Raw genomic sequence first — 13,891 nt, 5'->3', positions numbered from 1 at the left:
CGGGAAAAAATGGAAGGAGAAGGGGACAAAACAGATTATAGTAGGGAAAAGACAAAAAAAAATCAAATGCGGCATATATAATCGGTCTCTATCTCTATATCTATGCCAGAGAATCTGGCGAGTATGCCAATGCGAGGAGGACGCCAAAACTCCGGAATATCCGCCGTCATCTCAAAAAGCCCGCCGGACCTCCGACGGTTCAAACGTAAGGGGAGCAGCCCCGAGTGCTGCGGCGTGAAAGGGGGAAGGGAAAGCAAAACGACTTCTCGAAGAACCTACGCCGATAAACCCCCCCACTGAGGGCGTAAAGAGTAGGAGACAAAAGAAAACAATAAAAAAAGAAAGAAAACAGAAGAAAGAACGATATAACGTACTAGTATCTCTTAGCCAGAAAATCAGGCGCACACACAGAGAGAACAGAGAGTGCCGCAAGAAAATAAACGTGGTACCAAGCAAAGCGAAGAAAGCGAAAACATGATTGAGAATATGGAACCGCGACAGACTGCGGCATGACAAAGGCAGGCCAAAGAAGCAGGTGAAAGGGGTCACCCGCAAGCAGTAAGTGGCCGGGGCAAGCGAACAGAACAACACGCAATCCAGCGCAAGCCGGTGGTCAGACGGTTCGGGGGGTAGCTGCCGGGCGGGAAGTGTGTGGAAAAACAAGGCTAACTATCTCACAAGCCGAGAGATCTCTCTGTCCCACGGGACAGGTGCAGGAGGGTGGGCAAAAGCGCCCGTAGGAAGCCCGGTGGCAGGGGTAGAAAGAAGTGGTCGGAGGGAAAATAGACAGTAACGCCGGCAGGAAGTAAAGATAAGGTCTCTAATATTATATCCCGGAAAGGGGTCACCTGTGGCCGCGGGACGGGCGGTAAAGAACTGAAAAAAGCGTGATCAGGCAGGGCGCAGGCCGAGAAAGAAAGCCAGACCCACGGCGGCGCGAGGGGGCAATGGGAAATAAGCAAACGGCAACGCCAAGAGCCACAAAGAAAAAAACCAAACGCCCCACCCCATACAACCACGAACTAACTACGTCCCAACCACCAACGAGGAACGCCAAACGCCGAAAGCAAAGAAACGCCACAGAGGGGCAAAACACCCGCACGCCGGACGCACAAGACCCAATCCGAACAACACGGGAAACGCACAGTCACAACAGAACGCCGTCAGACGCCCCCACCCAAATCGCAAAACACTCCAAAAACGGCTTCCAAAACGAAAACCAACACCAGCGCCGCCCCATTAACGACGCCCAACCTCCACGAAAACGGGCAAAACCAAAGGCGATACAAAAAAACAGGAAAAACAAAAATGGACCCAAAAAAAACGTGCGACACAAGCGAGAAAAATAAAACCGAATAAAAAAGAGAAGAAAGCATCACCCGATGAGACGACAACCCAAGGGCCCCAACGAACCCACAACAAAAAACCCAAACAGCCCAACCAATAAAAGCATCACCAAAAAGACACAAAACACGACAGCGAAAGCCCTACACACCACAACAAAAAACAAAACAGGTAAAAACACGCCTGCAACATAGAACAATACCATAAGCCACCAAGTCAGATACCCAAGCGAAACAGCGGCAACTCAAAGAGAAGAATAGCCAGGCAACAACTCGGCCAAAAGCAGGAAAAGCCACCAACCAGACCCCCTAACACAACAATCCACCTAACCCGTAAAGTACACCCGGCCAGGAAAAACCCACGGGAAAAGCCTCCATACACTACCAAAAAGTAAAACTGAACCCCCCCAATTAACTCAAACAAAAACACATTAGCTTGTTACACATCAACCCGAGCCCAAACCAGTGCTGTGCAACCCCACCATCTGCGAGGTGACCCCGAGCCTGTCAACCATAACCACCATGCCAAGAAACCGAAAACCGAGTGGCAAAACAATCAACAACACACAATAAGATGCCAAGCCGCTCAAGGACCGATGTGGTATGTTACACACATCGCTGTATGTGTGTCAACCTATACATCGCGGAAAGCGGGAACATATTAACCAGCCAAAAAAGCCCAAATCACTGAATAAAACGGATACTACCGTCGGCACCTCGCCACACCACGCACTTGTGTGAAAACACTCCACACAAGACCGAAGCCAAACACCAAGACGCCTACGACGCCGCCCACAACAACCGCACTCAAAACATATCCACTACTTCTAACTACTCTATATCTAGTCGAACCACCCATATTCAGGCGCAGCGATCTCCAATACCTTAGGTACCACGATTAACAAATCGTCTGCCCACTCCCATACTCGAAATGAAACAAAATTGAAACCCCACCTACAAGAAACGACAAACAACAAACCAAATTAGACCCATCCAGCCCCGACCGCGCAAAGGACGAACAGGACATGCCAAAAAAAGCCCACCCCCACAAAAATATTCCCTACACACACCTCCAAAGGACACACAACACAAAAAAACTTATATGCCAAACACAAATACAGCACGTACCACCTTAACAACCAATACAAGGTATACCAAATCAATACACTCCTCCCTGCGCACCTAAAGCCAGAAATCAGCTAACCCCCCTCACGAGCAACCCTCCAATATAAATTAAAAAGCTGACAAGAGACAAAACACCAAGAGCTGAAAAGAAAACGACCCCACCAAAAACATAAATCACATACAGCCACACGATACCTCTGAGCGGCCACAAATAAATAACACACAATCAACAAGAAAAAACGCGAACTGAAAGCCAAAATAATAAAGTCACAAACCAACACCAGCAACGAACATAAGACACACATAAGGAACAAATAATTATAATCTATTCTGATGAAATACATCTCAATAATTACCACTTACATTCTATTACTTCACATATATAAAGTACTGGAATTAATATTAATTCCCATCTAGCTTACCACGCTAACGTTTATATCCTTCAAAATCGCCGCCCACCCGCTTAGACATCACCACAAATAAACAGATCTTTTTTACCTTTATTTAATTTAACAAATCTCAAAACGGAAGCAGCGCGTGAACAAAACAATAAACCATTAATCCAGAGCACCAAACCACAATACACCCACCCCGACGAAGACTACACGCACCCCCATAACCCTAACCACCCAAAACTGATAGCCTACCATACCGACAACATAAACACGCCAGCACCGACGCCCCACAAAAACCAAGGAAATATCAACCCATACATACACCGGTATTGTAGAATCATGAACACACTGTATTCCCGCAACTCATTGCCTGACCACCTCCGGACTGGACAACAGGCCGTTATTACTGCATACTCTTCCCACCATCCAGTACACATTCGCCCGACTCGAACTACCCCTCACCTTCCACAACAATCCTCCCCCCCCATGATTAACTCCTCATCTACCCAACCATATCACGGCCATTAGAGAAAAATTCGAACAGCACTAACAAACTAAACGGTACACGAGCTTCGCCATCAACTGGCATACCACCAACCACGGCATCAAATTAGAGGATATATTTATATAATTCTACCACATGTCACCCACGACGCAAATACATAGTAAACTAATCATCATAATAAATTTTAATAACAATTTTACCACAACAGTACTCCACGACTATCACACTTATTCCCAACTTAAACATCAATAAAAATGAACATACAATTACACGACCGATATCCATCCCAACACACATCTCAACCATATACTACAATCAAACGCCAAACGCATAACTAAGACACAAAACACACACATAAGCACACAAGACCTCTCCACAATACACCAGTAAACCTAACAGCATCAGACACAGAAAACACACTTCCAAACACACCCACTCACCACAAAATTGTATCTAGAACACTGGTCGACCAGCAGGCACCTAGGAACACCACAGCACCACAACCCACAACAAAACCACACATCCACCGCCCCACCCACCACACAGGTGCTAATCAATCCACATAACCTGTACTGTTGCTCCTTCTCCTCTACAGGTGTCATACCACACAGCACTACACAAAGCCGCTCGGTCCCATTACCAAGACCATTAATAGAATACCACATACATCCACGTACAGCACAAGGCCATCTATATGAAATACATCTGTCATTCTGTACGAAGAAAAATTTCTGAATCAGAGGGACCACACACACACTGATACACCTTCATTTCAATTTCCCTGTCTTTGGCTTCTTATGCCTTGCATCTTTGTGGTCCGCATAGTTTACACAGCCACCTAGGTGCATTAACCGAAGTACTATCTCATCTTAACCCAACATATCAATATACTATTACAACTGTTATTCTATTATCTTATGTTTACTTATTACAAGTAAATCTTTGAACCAATCATCAGGATGTCGCAAGTATCTTAAAATTATGTGTGCAATTTAAAATAATGAAAAAGCAATATCCGAGGATCTGACCATAATAGCTGTAAGACATCGAAGCTCCCGGCGTGGGGGCTTTCTGCCTTAGTTCAGCGCTGTGCCGACGAAACTTCGAGTGATCCAAGTACTGACATTTATCGCGGCGGCAAAGCTAGACACGGGATAACGTTTTTACCTATTTTTTAAGGCGATAATACTACTATCGTTATACACTACCGCACAGACGACGACTTTTATAATTTTTAACACAACAAAAAATTCAATCTAGTTACATATGAGGGAAAAACGAACAATGTAACCAATCAAACTAATTAATTTGTGATATGTAAATAATTATATAGTAGTTAATAACGTTACATTTATTTCAGATCGACCCTCGTGTATCTTCAGAGAGATATGACAGTTTTCTTTTTAATACGAGACTAAAATAAAAATAAACTAACAAAAATTTACAATAGGCATTCGAAACTCTGCCGCCTAAGGCAGCATCGAAGGGTCTCGCAGCATGCAAACAATAGCCGACAACAGCAGGTTTCGGAATCATTCTAATTGAATATCGATCCGCATCTCGAAATAAAAAAATTGTGCGATGGCTTTCGTATTAATTGATAAATTTATATGGACTTTTCTGCCGCAAAGATTAATTCCAGAAAAAGTTCTGCGGCTAGGGCGGACGAATAAATGGCGGAGCGCTAACCGATCGACCTGTCTACAAGGTCTTCAATAGGTTATTTCAGAGGCGACAGAGTGTCTTCCAGTCAAGGGGAGGCAGAAATCACAGCGTATAACCATGAGGGTACCCAGCGATTACCGAATACCAACAGACTATTTGCTGATAATTCGACAAAACTTTTGTAAGTTTAATAAATAAAATAAAACAAGAAATGCCAGTATAGCAAGACACAGGTATAGCAGAAGCGTGCAGTTTAGCCGCCTGTTTGGCATAATAGTGCACCCTTCAAGCTCCGGTTTTTCTCACGCCAGACACAGCACATGGACCTAGCAGTATTTCTCAACAGATGACAGCCACACCGCGTAATCGCCCTATCCATTGGCCTCTCATGAATTATGAGAAAATAAGATAAATCTCATCCCAAGTATATTCGCCAAACAATTAACACACGATCATGTTATCTGCCACCTGACAACGTCGGTGACGTGTAAATTAACTTAATAATACTCGTATGAAACCCTAGATCTCTCGAGATTGCAGGGGGCTTGGGACTATGAATCGAACATTTTAATTCCTAACATGCTGTTTAATCCGTCACTATATATAACTTTGTTTCGTCTATCCAACAATATCATTTTTTGAAACAGCCTTGAAGACTAGTACTAATCCAGGGCCGCCCTGAAAGCATCGGACTTTTCCGAAACCGAATCGAACACCTCGTCCCCTCACGTAATTTGCCCACCGCACCAGCTGAACCAGTTCGCGAGCATCTCACGCTACATAGCACTGGCGATTCGAGAGCGGGGGGCGTATAGGGCCCCGCGGGTGAGTGTGCGTGGTAGAGCGAGCGAGGGGCAGCGACGAAGGGGAAGCGGTGCGCGTATAGCACGTGTATTAATAAAGAATTAGTAGGTCATCTAGGCACTGCACGTGTAATTCGGCTTTTCGCGCCGGCAGGGACCTGAGGGGTGCGCGCACCGCCGCAGTGTCCGTAGAAGGTGGCGGGAACTGACCCACGGCAACAATGGACCAATCCGGGCGCGCATAATAATTCGCGAGAACCTATTTTTAAATGCAAGACCGACTAGAACTACCAAGAAAACTCAACATCAGCCCACGACCTACTCATGCGACCAATAACCGTCCCTCCGGCTATATTCTTATCGCTAGCTCGCAGATTTTTTCTATAACAACCACCGGACACGTGCAATGATTTTAGACAATAAAACGATCATAATCTGCGCAGGTGCACCCGAGTACAAAATTTACTACTCAGAATTCTTCTAAAACCGAAACGAACCAGCCACGGCATGAATCTAGGCATTTCCTATCCGAAATCCCGAAAAATGCCGGGACCACGACGGATAAACAAGACCAGAGCCTCGCAGTCTGAGTATAGAAAGATTAATTAAATCTTCGTTTCTCTTAATTCTCAACACAAAACCAGTTATTAATTTCAGATAAAATTTACCATATAAAAACAGCGGCGTCACATAATTAATCCAAATTACAAATAATTATTTATTCATCCGTTGCCACCAGCTTTCAACTCCAGGACAATATATCGTCAGAGAAACAGTTGCCAACAGTTCGTAACAAATTAGTACCAACTCCCGGACATATCCCAAGTACACAACACGTGGTTTAAGTGGGAGGCGACCCTACATGAACGACAACAAGGAACACTTGAAGTTTACCCTGAGCACATCCACCGATTCATCTTCGCCGACGGACGCCACTACCCCTGCTCCGCGAGCTTGAGCGGCAAATTCATGATATTTGTTAACATCCTACTATCAAAACTCCAACACACACATACGAAGGAACCCCGAATCACTCTAAATTAACTCCTGAAACAAAAATATTCTTCCCACCATATCTATGCTCGCCGTTTTCGCTTAAGTCTTTAAATCTTCAAATATATCAATGTATCTCCGACAACGGAAACTCCACAAACAACTTTAATTTTTGCCGAGCGATTCTTTCCTTCATGCCAGATAATCATGCATCAACGTAATTTATAAATATAAACATCTAGAACAGTCGCTGTCGAAGATCTATACACTCAGCACCATCCTTTACATTACAACAACTATTTACGCAACCTCGAAGAGAAAAAATTTAGCTGAATAATTTTTAACCACACTCACCTTCATCTGCCTATAATATCGTCTCTGAATGATCGATTTTTTATTTCTAAAAACATAACCGATAACGCAATTTACTTGATTTACACATCATGCAAATAATTTTCGACACACCCGTACCTCACCGAACTCCTGGCAGCTCAGCGGTGCCGGTTTAAACTGAATTTTGAATCTTATTTTTCAGCGTCGTATGCCACGAACCACTTGCACCACACAATATTAAAACTGATATACCATACACCCACGAAACCCGGCAACCGACCACAACGACACATATATGTACATAAAAAACTCAGGCCATCCTACTTTAATATATTAATACTTATATAACAAGTAATCGCTTGACTTGCAACACACAATAAGTTTCTGACCCCCTAATACGGTATGCGATCGTATTCCGTAAACGTATAACGAATCGACACGAATCCGGACGCAAACTCTTAAGCCTGATTTGGTGGAAAATATAATATCGTTGATCATTAATTGTTATGATATCAATTATAAATATTAAGTCCAGTAATACGAATAAATAATACAAATATTCTTCATTATAATTAATATGTATTTAAATTCCATATCCATTTTTCAAACGTCTACAAATAGATCATATATTCTCCGAAACAACCATTAGAATTCCTGGCACTGAGGGGTCCAACAATTAGCCCGGCACAAGAAGAACCCCCATACGGCCGTTTTTTAAACAGACGCATTTCCGGACAAAAATATATGAGCCGGCAGGTCTATTTAGTTAACAACTTAATTACATTTACATTCCCTGCGCGTTCTCCGCGATGATATCCGAACCTTACGACACAACAAACCACAATCAAGTCTTCAACCAAAATCACTAAAACAACTGACCAATCTGATGAATCACGTTCTGCAGTTCTCGGTTTCTCGTAGCCGACGCATTTAGGCGAGCGTCTTGATAGGCACCATGATCGTGGAATGCAGCGAGTTGTTAAACTTCTCCTTTTATTTTCAAAAAAAAAAAAAATAACATTTCCCTATCCGATTCCTAGAACAGATACTGACAAGACCCACACAGTAAAAACCACCGTATTTTTTTATACTTGCAACGAATGTAAGATTCTCGATCCCGGACTGTTCACGGTTTTTCTGGAAAACACCGAGCCGAAGGTATATCGTAGATATTGCTAAATAAAGAAATAATAGTATTCTTTTCTTTAAAAATCATCATTGTTCATTAAAATTCTCGACTAGCGTGAGAAAAATAACGGCATCGTCCTCATCGTAACAATACCTCTTTAAATCCGTAGCAATGAATTAAATTATGAGACGGGAGCGTCGACGCCCGTCATCCGAAGCCAAATTATTTAATAATAATTTAAAGAAAATATAAATTGTTGTAACAATATTTATATCACTAAAAATATAATTATAATTCCTGTTACGTGTTGTAAACCGTGACGGCGGCTTTTAGAGGTTTCTTCCGGATTTCGCGATTTATAGTCACTCTCTTTTTAAATAGTTAAGTATTAATAATCGTTGCTGACGATGGAAATATGTTGGAATAGGTTTATTAATTAGAATATGTAACAATTTCAGTTATGTTACGGGGCCAATATTGTCATTAGGAGTATAAATCTTCGTCCGGCATTTATCCGAATCGAATCACAGGACGCCGGCCCGATTTCTAGGACTGTTATAAATATATTAAGAGTAAATCTAATCATATGAATATTAGTATAAAACGATTATGTGCAAACCCGATACATTGTAATAATTAAGCCTGCCACTACGATGAGCCATCGGGGTCTGTATTAATGATAATTTACCGAACAATTAAGCGCCATCTCGTAGCAAATGTAATATTTATTTAATCCACTTATTATTTAAAATTAGTATAAATTCGAAAGGCGGCGTAACGTCCCAAAACATATGAAGGAAAAATAAATTTCTCTTGATTTTGCTTGCGTAGGCTTCTATTATAATCAAACAGCATTATCTCGTTTTATACAAACTAAAGCTAATTTCAAGCATATCTTTGTTTATGTCTGACATCAACAAGTCAGTTATAACCGAATAAGGTAACGTACATAACTACGATCCCCCCCCCAAATAGTGGCTCAACTACGAAATAAAAAATATTTGTTATTTTTAAAAATGTATTTACGAACATTACAAGTTATTAAACCTTCACTAGCTAAGATTAAATAAAAAATTTAATATATATGACAAACTTATCCAAATAAACACATCATGATAGTGAAAATTTTTCTTTTCATACCTGGAACATGCAATTCCCAATATTTTCAGATGGGTAAGTAGGCCTCTTACAGCAAAAAATCTGGTATATAACATGAGATTGAAATTATTTTTATATAAAATATTGGTAAATCATACTATACAGCATTACTCAGTCTGACATTAAATATGTCATACGAACTTTGTTACATAGAAATGTACTTGATAATCACATTACTAATATCCTATGTAGACAATTATAACATATATTCAAATAAATTTTGTAAATGAATTTCAGAATTAAAGGAAGAAATAAAACAGGCCTATGATTCATTTGCTATGTTCATTACAACTATTCTGAAATGCTGTTTTTAATATATACATAAGTTTTTCTTACATAATGTATGTGGTAATGTTAACAGTGGGAATTATATATTATGTGTATATATACAAATACACAAAATGTATATAAAACAGTAATCTTGACCAGATAGTTGATTTAAATGAATCAGGACATCCCTACAGCTGTATTTTGATGTTAGACAAGATTATAATGAGATTGCATTAGTGTATTCACATGGATTTGTACCTTTTGTCCTTTAAACATTTATGTACTGCTTACAAACCATTTAATCTGTTTCACAAAGATAATGAACTAAAAATAAATGCAACAGTAAATAAAATAACAAAAATGTTTAGTAAATATATACTCTAAATGAATGCATTTAACAAGCTGAAATACCTTAGTATAACAGTCAACATAATAAAATTTAGTAAATGTGTATGTATACTGCATTATTGTTCAATAAAAGAAAATTTAATAGAATTTTTTAGAAGTTTAAAGCTTTCTATATATGCAGAATAATTACATAAGTTCTTTGTAATAAAGCATATAATGATCAAAACGCTATGCAGATGAAATATAAATAATTATTATAATTAAATAAATGAAAATAAAAATGAAATTTATGAAATGAACAATACATTTTTATTTGTAAAAGGTACATAATTTATTACATCTGTAATCAAACAACTTGTGTTTGTGAAGAAGGGGGATGGAATATGGCTAATTTTGTAGCCTACTCGTAGGAATTAATAGCATATTGATCGGCTAAATTAGTAATTTTTGTTTGGCTTCTTATACGTAATGTGATCGATATAAATAGCATCATAAATTTTTTTTTTTATTTAAATTAAGGCAATCTGGATTATGGTCATTTAAAATGTATTAAATGTTTGAAAGGAAATTTTTTCTTATATCAATGGTTTGTTTTTCCAACACATTATTGGTGGAGAACATCTTCTGCATGTAAATTGCATATCAAAAGTTTCACTATTACAAAAAAGCATGGGAAAAATTTTAGAACTTTCATGTTAAACTATTTTCAAATATTGTAATAGAGTAGTTTCTTCTGTTTGGGGTTTGTTCTTTAAATGTTATCAAATATAACCAGATAAATTATATACTAAACTATTGTCAGCCTTCCAAATTTTCTGGTATAGCAACTTTACCATAATATTTTATTGCTTTGTTCGATGATTCCAGGTATTAATTTTTAAATGCTGACAACATTTAAAAATATAATTTTCCAACACAGAGTAATTACTTCAAAAAATAGATTTTATTGTAACCTTTCATCTATACAGAGAGAGAGAGAGAGAGAGAGTGAGTGAGTGAGTTAGTTACCTGTGAAATAGTAAGCTACAACTTGTTTCCATGATTAACATTTCTTTCACATGATCTTTTATAGACTTTTTTAAAATTCTGTTGTAATATAAATTTATGTTAATGTTATGTTGTAATGTTCTGTTCTGTTGTAATATAAATGTATGTAAATGTTATTTACATAGTGTATCACAATTTACAGAAATGTCTTCAGCTGATGTGGTTTGTTCTATAAATGTTGAAGATGTTTTTAAATTTGTCGATGGGGTAATAGCAGTAAATATGTAGTATGAAGTAACTTTTGCAGTTTTTACTTGTTTTATAATGGTCGATGATCTTCCTTTCAGAGAAGAATTGGTTTCGTGGTTTCGTGCTGTACACTCCATGTATCTATCTAACAGCAAATTTAATCAATGATATGAATTAATCTGGTCTCTATATGTGCTTTTTCTGTGTAACATTTCTTACACCATAGCATCGTCCAAGCGTTCCCTCTCTTCATGATATCTTTGCTGTTGTTCTAATAGAGTCTCCATGTTTGTCACTCAAAACAATTATCTTGGCACACTTTTCATGTACTTTTAGAGAACAAGCAAAAGCTAAGCATCCAGGTGATATCTGCATAAAAAAATTAAAGGTTATATTCTGAAACTGGAATAAAAATGATTTTTATGACACCCTTAATGCATTTGGCAGAATAACAATACAAAAGTACTAGTATGTATAATGAATTTTTTTATGCCTCCTAAATTGTAACTACTTTACAAATGATATATTAAGTAATCACATGTTACCAAATAAATGCAGCCTTTCCATAAGGTCCAAAGTACTAGTGTGTCTCTTTGTATTGTTATTGTGCAGGATGTATTATAAAAATCTTACAACTGAATGAAATGTGTTTTGATCAGTAGAACAAACTAATATTTTGGGTAGTACAGGTATTAACTAATTAGCTATTAAGTAGTAACAGGTATTATGTATTAACTAATGTTATTATAAAGAATACTTTTCTATGGCAATAGATTTATTTGTTTACATTTGTAACTATTTCTATTTCATCTATATAATTTACTATTCTGTAACAAAACTACAGTTTAGCATAATTACTACAGTACTGTAGACAGATAAGCTTCATTTTCTGGCACAGTTAATTTTTAACTTGTTCTAGCCAAAAATAAATAAATGCAAACTGTAACAATTTATGCTTAGTTAAACACACACACCCAAAAAAAAAGGGTAGTTCTTTAAACGCACATATTAATCGTTGATGGATGGTTTTATAATCAGCAATAACGGGAAGATTAGTAGAAAAATAAATATCGGTTATATTTTGCTACCTTTCACTAATTTTTATACGATACAAACAGTTAATATAAATTTTTTCGCTTTAACAACATCGCTGAAGCGTATATCCGATCCAATGTAAACACCTACGCTAGCTATCGACATATTTCCATTTATTGCCTTATATAACAGCTTAAATGTGATCGTAAACGTAAAAATAAAGCAAATACATGCGAACCTGTTGTCAAACGTGTTCTAAAACTTTCTAATTTCTTTAAAAAAGACTTTAAAGAGCAATGACAGTTCAAAACATACGTAGCACACGCGCTTTTTGTAAGAATCGCGTTGCCAGGCGTTGGTAGCCAAGCAATCTGTGAACAGTAGCCCAAAAGTAGACGAATGAAAAAAAAAAAAAAAAAAAAATTAAATTAATTAAAATAAAATAAAATAAAATAAAAAAAACATTTCCTTATAAAAAATAACCCTAGATTTGACGATAAAGAAAGGAAAACAGAAAATAAAAATCTCATCATTCGTGTTTTTCCTGCGAACTTTAATCGCAAGGTATATTTTCGGCCAATACACGGGCCTGCAACTGATTGGAAAAATATAGGGAAGACTAAAAATGTACGTGCATACACTGTAAATTACTATGCCGAGAAAACTCACATTTTATCTGCCAATTACATGTCAACGTAATATGCTACAAATTTTTCCCCAAGACACACTTTAAAAAATTCAAATTTTCTATGTAAAATATCCTAATTGTTATTTAAATGCTGTTCCATAGGATTTAACAATTTACAATTAATTAATTAATTAATTAATTTGAAAGCTGAGTAGTGGATTTCTTTATTAAGCCAATACATACTGTACATTAATTAATAATCAATCAATCAATCAATCAATCAATCATAATCTTTATTTATATTAGGCTTTTGCCTGTTACAAAGGGTGAATTAATGTGGTACATAACATCACATAATCTCTTAGGCAGTACAATTACAGTCTATAGAATCTCATAAATAAATAATAATACCAACTCAAGTACAGAAATAATATATTAAAATGATTAACGATAAAAAATTTTTGAGCATAGTTATATAGATTATATATAGTAGTCTTTTTAGCTTTATGAAAAAAGGAATACATAAAGTCTTCACTAATTTTTGAAAACAAAATCTCAACATTATATCTTTTCCGCAACTCTTGAGTTCTATTACGAGAACAAGTGCAAAACAAATGAAGTTTAGACATAGCAACCTTACAACGCATACAAAAAAGTTTAGAGAGTTGATAGATAGTTTTATTGATCACAATAAATTCTCTATTTAATCGTAATTGAATGAAAAACTTTTTAACATTGAAGGATAAATCAGAACCAGTACAGTTATTAATGTCTGGATACTTTAAAATAATTTTATAACAAATAGAGTTCTTATCACTTTTAACCTCATATATTTCCTGCGCCAAGGATATTTCAAAAGCATTCTTAATCAGTTGTGTATTATATATTTCGTTTGAGTCTGTATTATATATAAACGGAGTTATTG

The 13,891-nt window shown here is 37.4% G+C and overlaps 1 long non-coding RNA gene across 1 annotated transcript; it reads right to left on the bottom strand.

The window, feature by feature from the left end:
* Positions 1-10,353: 10,353 nt before the first annotated feature.
* LOC136970715 (uncharacterized) lies at positions 10,354-12,639 on the bottom strand. The gene is made up of 2 exons (XR_010880018.1): positions 12,577-12,639; positions 10,354-11,672 (listed from the first exon to the last, which is right to left on the bottom strand). It is a non-coding gene; the product is annotated as an uncharacterized lncRNA (long non-coding RNA).
* Positions 12,640-13,891: the final 1,252 nt, after the last annotated feature.

This window comes from Centruroides vittatus, unplaced genomic scaffold, assembly GCF_030686945.1.
Source record: "Centruroides vittatus isolate TY-2023 unplaced genomic scaffold, ASM3068694v2 contig_2113, whole genome shotgun sequence".
Classification (NCBI taxonomy): Eukaryota; Metazoa; Arthropoda; class Arachnida; order Scorpiones; family Buthidae; genus Centruroides; species Centruroides vittatus.
The sequence above is the reverse complement of the archived record's forward strand: the minus strand, read 5'-3'. Positions and strand labels throughout refer to the sequence as shown.